The sequence below is a fragment of the Alexandromys fortis genome, unplaced genomic scaffold, assembly GCF_014885135.2.
Source record: "Alexandromys fortis isolate MF-2015 unplaced genomic scaffold, M_Fortis_MF-2015_v1.1 scaffold_33, whole genome shotgun sequence".
In the NCBI taxonomy this organism is placed as follows: domain Eukaryota; kingdom Metazoa; phylum Chordata; class Mammalia; order Rodentia; family Cricetidae; genus Alexandromys; species Alexandromys fortis.
The window spans coordinates 2,819,730-2,825,476 of record NW_026067917.1 but is presented as its reverse complement, the minus strand read 5'-3'; the positions used below and the strand labels follow the sequence as shown (position 1 = coordinate 2,825,476).

General features: G+C 43.7%; 1 protein-coding gene and 1 pseudogene across 1 annotated transcript in view; both read right to left on the bottom strand.

The window, feature by feature from the left end:
- Nmi (N-myc and STAT interactor) overlaps nucleotides 1-974 on the bottom strand; it is a 15,631-nt gene extending 14,657 nt beyond the window's left edge. Inside the window, exon 1 of the mRNA XM_050139960.1 lies at nucleotides 819-974. The gene's annotated coding sequence lies outside the window, so the exon portion shown is untranslated. The remainder of the gene's footprint in view (nucleotides 1-818) is intronic.
- Nucleotides 930-5,747, bottom strand: part of LOC126500234 (heat shock protein HSP 90-alpha-like) — a 9,770-nt pseudogene continuing 4,952 nt past the window's right edge.

Here is a 5,747-nt window from a genome sequence, read left to right as displayed (position 1 = left end):
TTTTTTTTGTTTTTTTTTTTTTTTTTTTTGATCTCTCTGAGAGTGTTGGCACAGGCCTGTAACCAGAGGATCAAGAGTTCAAGCCCAACACAATGAAAATAGAATGCTATCGTGTATATAGATACAGATACACACACACACACACACACACACACACACACGTGTTTTCATTGCTTGCAGAAGTTGAGTTTACGGACAGAGAAGAAAGTTCCTGGGGAAAACAAAACAAAAACAGAAAGTGAACTGGTCCATTCAAGGTTACATTCTTGATTGATTCAAGGTTATATTCTTCCCAAGAGGAGACCAGGAAGAAAGAAAGAGAATAACTGGTTGGTGAATGTCTAGGTGCTTTTTGTCGGGATTAAAGCGGAGGTGATTTTATTGTCTTGCCCGGTGGTCGAAACCTGCTTTCCCTCTCCCCCGGTTGGGCAGGACACATGAAAAGTTCCCTTCAGGAGCACACAAGTTAGCAGGTGCAGGAGTCCTCTGAGTCCAAACTGGTGCCCTCCTATAATTCTTATTAAATCGTGTCCTTCTAATGTCTCCTTTTTAAAAAAAAATAATAATAATCTTACATTTTCTGAAAAAGTGAGGTGTGACTTCTTGAGAAATCTGTTTTCCTAAGAACACTCATTTTAAGTTTCCTTTTCCCGGGAGAAAGAAGCACAGCCAGGCCTGAGCGCAACGCCCGCCCGCGGTAGGCGAGTCCCCAGGCAGCGCTCGGGGCTGGAAGCCGCGGCCGCCGCCCCCCCCCCACACACACACACACACACCGGGTGGAGCATCCCCGACAGCCGGGGACCGGGACGAGCACTCACCCGCGCTCCGCCGAGCAGCTCCAGGAAGCAGTCGCTTAGAACCGAACCCCAACGCTAAAACGCAATCCGGGTCTCGACGACGGTCACCGCTCAGTCACCAGTGGTACTTTCGCTTTCGATTGTTTTAAAAACAGGATGCTTCGGTTTCACGTCCTGCGGACTTTGTCCCGGGCGCCATTGCTGATGTTCCTCTATCTCCACCCGAGTTCCAAGACATGCTTTGAAAAGCATATTTGTATGTGCCCTACGCGGAACAAACGCACTGGTGAAAAACTGGCTGGCAGCTAAAGTCTAGGCAGACAGAGCTCTCTAGCCAAATCCTAACTCTCACCGCAATTTCCTAGACGGCTACAAAGTTTGACGCCAGCCCAAGATGGTGCTTGTGTCTGGGAAACCTGTTTCCTGGGTTGGTTTTTATGACCTTGTCCCTTGAAAGTTTTCTTCTAATCTTTGTTTACGTTGTGAAGTGAAGCGTTTGTAAACACTCCGCTGGACGTTAAATTTTCCTTTGCCAGAAAAAATAATCTGACTTTTATCAAGAAAGGTAGTGTTTCCTAATCCTACACCTGAAAACCGCTCCAGACAGCTGAGCCGCTTCTGAGTACAGGGACATGGAAGGCAGCAAAAAAGATCTCAGCGACTTCTAGGTTGTGGCGTCCCATAGCTATGCATAGTAACCAATAACTCGGTCTAAGAACACTAATAAACATCCATAGAGCTACATAGAGGTACCCTACCTTTAAAAAAAATTTAAGAACAAGGGTTTCTTCTGTGTTGTCAGTCCAGTTAGAAAGTACAAAGTCTGTGTATTACATAGGTTTTCTTTTTAACTTTAGCGGAAGCACGAATTTGTTCATGAGAATTTATAAGAAGCCATTGGTTTGGACTGAGTTTGTACATTAGGCCAAGGGATCAGAGCAAAAGGGAAGTCGCTCCTGCTGAAATCCCAGGTCATGGAGAAGAAAGTTATCCTTCCAATAAACTAGATGAGAGGCTATGGCCAAATCCCTAAGCAAGCCAGTTTTACACAGCAGAATAATAGTTTTACCACAGAAGAACTTTAAAACAGCCTCTTGGTAGCTGGAGCGATGGCTCAGTGGTTAAGGGCATTTGCTTCTTTTACAGAGAAACCATGGCTGGTCCCACACAACCTGCTGGTCACTCCAGTACCCAGGCATGAACGTGGACCTCTGTGGACAGACAAGTGATAGACCCAAGCAAAACATTCGTACACATTAAAAATAAACCTAGCCGGGCGGTGGTGATGCACGCCTTTAATCCCAGCACTCGGGAGGCAGAGGCAGGCAGATCTCTGTGAGTTCGAGTCCAGCCTGGTCTACAGAGCTAGTTCCAAAACAGGCTCCAAAGCCACAGAGAAACCCTGTCTCGAAAAACCTAAAGTGTGTTTTCTAACAGCTTATTTGTGTTTGTGCGGGGTTCACATTCTTCAGCCACCTCTCCCCCCCACACACACATTTTTTGACCTGTAAAACGAATTATCAGCCCAATTCATCAGACTCTGATTCTGACTCTAGAACCACAAATGAAAAGTGAACCTGGTTTTTAAACTAAATGTGTTGTCATTTTTGACTTTTAACAGCCAAGGGTGATTGATTCAATATAATTTTCTTCTTTCTTTTCTTAATTTTATTTTTTATTTTTGGAAGGAGATACTAGGAGACATGACAAGGACTGCAGAAGAGCTGTTCTAATATCGACTTAAGGAGAAGCAAAGATGGGTAGAGAGGAAGGCTTTTGAGAGCCCAGCATCCTTTGTCATCATTGTTGTTACTGGGCGGCAGGTACCACCAGAGCTTCTAAATGATTCTCCTACCTTCGCCTCCCATCTCAAAGTAGGGTGCTAGAAGTGCAGGTGTAAGTGGGTTTCTGAATCTTCCCTTTTTGATGTGGGTTCTGGAATGGCACGAAGTCATCAAGCTTGCCAGACAAACACTTTCACCTGCCCAGGGATCTCTCTAACATCTAAGATGCCTCCTAACATCTTTTTGTTATTGTTTCGTTTTCTTTTTATTAACTTTTAATAACACACCAAGAAATGGATTTCTTTGTGACATTTTCACATCTACATATAAAAGTAAATTTATACGTGTGTATTGTGCTTTGCTCTTGTTCTCCCTCTCTCCTTCCTTCTATTCCCCTTCCCCCTCTTGCTGATCTCTTTCTTCTCCCAAAAGAACATCCCACCTGCCCTCTTGTTGTATGCATTCTATTTCTCTCTTTTGTTTTGTTTAAACTGGTCTAGAACTCACAACCTCGCTGCCTTGGCATCTCTAGTGCTTGCATGTTTGCCTGCACACTGGAAGAGGGCACCAGACCTCATGGCAGATGGTTGTGAGCCACCATGTGGTTGCTGGGAATTGAACTCAGGACCTTTGGAAGAGCAGGCAGTGCTCTTAACAACTGAGCCATCTATCGCTCCAGCCCCATTTTAGACAACTTTTTACTGACTTATTTTTGCAGTGCCAAAAATCAAACCCAGGGCCTTATATGTGCCAAACAAATGCTCTGCCACTGAACTACATCCCCAGTTCCCAAAATCTTCAGAAATTTCTAACGGAGGATTTGAATACGCCTCATAGCATCCCACCAGCAAACATATAAATTAGCAGTCAGTGTCCACCTCGCACTCACTGAATACCACGTCTGTAGGTTGGGTGTCATAGGAAAATCTCACAGACATAATAAGTATATTCTGTAACACCTTTGTCTCCCTCACCAAAAGGAATGAACTCTCCCCATAACATCCACACAATATTCATCAAAGGGCTCGATCATATAGATTACTTCCATGCTTTCGGAGACGTTCCACAAAGGCTGAATTAGGAACTAGGTTCTTGGTCTCACCTGTAATAAAGTAGACGTGCCTCTGGTTTTCCTTCATTCTGGTGCTACAGTCCTTGAGAGAAACCATCTCATCTCCAGGAGCAGATGTGTTGTATCGCAGCAGCTCTGAAAGCTTCTTCTGATTTTGAGAGTCTTCATGAATGCAAGCTTTATATTTTTTGAGAACTGCTCGTAAAAACTTTTTATAGTTCTCTTTATCTTCTGCCAGCTCAGTGGATAGTTCTAAGCCTGTCTTGACCAAATTCTTTCTGATAACTTTCAAAATTCTGCTTTGCTGCAACATTTCACGGGAGCTGTTTAGAGGAAGATGTTCAGACTCTGCCACTCCTCTTACAAAATTCAGACACTCAGGGATTAACTCCTCACAGTTATCCATGATGAAAACTCTGCGCACATACAGCTTGATATTGTTGTTGTTTTTCTTTCTGTTTTAAAACTGATCAAAAGGAGCACATCTTGAGACAAGAAGGAGGGTCCAGAATTCCAATTATTCTTCAACAGAAAAATGTTTTACTGCCAAATGTTCTTCCCAATCATTGGTTAAGCTCTTGTAATCCTGAAGCCAGAAATCCTTATGACATTACTAATGAAGAATCTGGAGAATTCCATATTGTTTCTTAAAAGCAGAGGTGGCGGCCTGAGACAAAAAGTACACACAATGAACTGAATGTTTGTATAACCTGAGATTCACGTGTTGAAATTCTAACCCCCAAGATGGTTGTATTAGGGTTGTGGTCTTTGGTAGAAGATTAACTCAAGAGAACCCACATGAGTAAAATTAGTACCCTTAGAAAACAGGCTCCAAAGACTCTTGGTTTTTCTCACTGTGTAAAGCAAAATCTATACGCCAGGGAAAGCATCACCTTCCTTGGCTCCCTGACACCAAGTCTTCTGGCACTTTGTCTTCAACTTCCAACCTCCAGAATCTGAAGAATAAAAGTCTATTGTCTGTGAGAGCCACGGATGAGTGGGGTGAGTGGTGCTTTGTTAGACCAAACGAACTGCAACATTGTAGAATCTGACAAAATTCTGAGGGGTTGGGAACCCGGAGAAGAAGGCAACTTGCTGCTGTGGTGGTCTGAAAGAGAATGCCCCCCCCCCCCCAAAGGGAGAGGCACTGTTAGGAGGAGGTGTGGCCTTGTTGGAGTAGGTGTGGCCTTGTGGGAGGAAGCATATTGCTGTAGAAGCAGGCTCTGAGGTCTCCTGTATCCTCAAGCCACACCCAGTGAAACAGACCTCTTATTGCCTTTAAGTCAAGATGTAGGAACTTCCAGCTCCTTCTCTAGCAACATGTCTGTCTGCATGCTGCCTTGCTCCCCATCCTAATGATAATAGACTGAGCCTCTGAACTGAAAGCAAGCCACCCCAATCAAATGTTTTCCTTTACAAGAGTTACTGTGGTCATGGTGTCTCTGCACAGCAACAGAAACCCTAATTAAATACTATGGCCATCAGTTAATGCCCTCCTTCTAAAATATAGCATAGCCAAGAATATGCACTTTTAGCAGGTCACGTGGTGCTACAGTTTAGGGTTCATCCTTGGGGAAGGTGGGCAGTTAAGTTCTGCCCTGTGCAAGACCCTGAAGGGATACAAAGTAAACTGGTAACGCTGCTCTAGTTCTGAAGAGGTTAGCTATTTAATGTGTAAATGGTAAGGAAAATGGTTTATTCTACTGTAGAACTTTAAGACAATCCTGAAGCCATTTCTGACAACTCTCAGTCTCAGCAGTAATGCTCCCCCCTTCCCCTCTGGGAACCAAGGACCTAACAATTGCCCACACACGTACTGAAATGTTGGGAACGTTCCATCATCTCCCTGAGTCCTTGCGAATGTTCTCCAAATAGAACTCAGTTATTGAATGGGGGCAAGATAACCCTTAGGCATTGACTCACTGACTGATTTTTGACCTAGGCCCTGGGAACGGGGCAAAGTGACCCTCAGATGTTTTCCCTTACCTCATCTGATCTGGCAACCACTCTCCAGCCAATTATTGGTAATAGCCCTTTTTAAATATATTTTTAATATATATATTTATTTTTTAATTTTTTTAAATTTATTTATTT